This window comes from Penaeus monodon, chromosome 28 (genome assembly GCF_015228065.2).
Source record: "Penaeus monodon isolate SGIC_2016 chromosome 28, NSTDA_Pmon_1, whole genome shotgun sequence".
NCBI lineage: Eukaryota > Metazoa > Arthropoda > Malacostraca > Decapoda > Penaeidae > Penaeus > Penaeus monodon.
In genome coordinates this window covers 27,501,894-27,502,269 of record NC_051413.1, presented here as the reverse complement: position 1 = coordinate 27,502,269, position 376 = coordinate 27,501,894, and positions in this window count along the sequence as shown.

Genomic DNA, 376 nt, shown 5'->3' with positions numbered 1-376 from the left:
TTCTGGCCAAGATAATATTTAAATATCCAGTTTTCAAGAAACAAGATCTAACACTCAAACATCATATTCCATTCCACGCACCACTTGCCACAATACTGGACCCTGTATATGTTGCCCTTAGCAATTTTCCACACAATAAAGATTATGTGAAACAGGCTCCACAATGCATGCCTTAGGTCGTGGTTTAGCCTCTGAGCACTGTACATTGTATCAGCTGCCTTCGACGTCATTTGATCTTGAAAAGCAAATTGCCTGGCTTATTCTGGAGGAAACAGGGTATCCCCTATTCTTATTCGGTAATGATATTAATGGATAAGGAGAGATGAATACAGCATATAATATAATTGCGAATACTTTTCCTTTCCCTGTCTGGTAA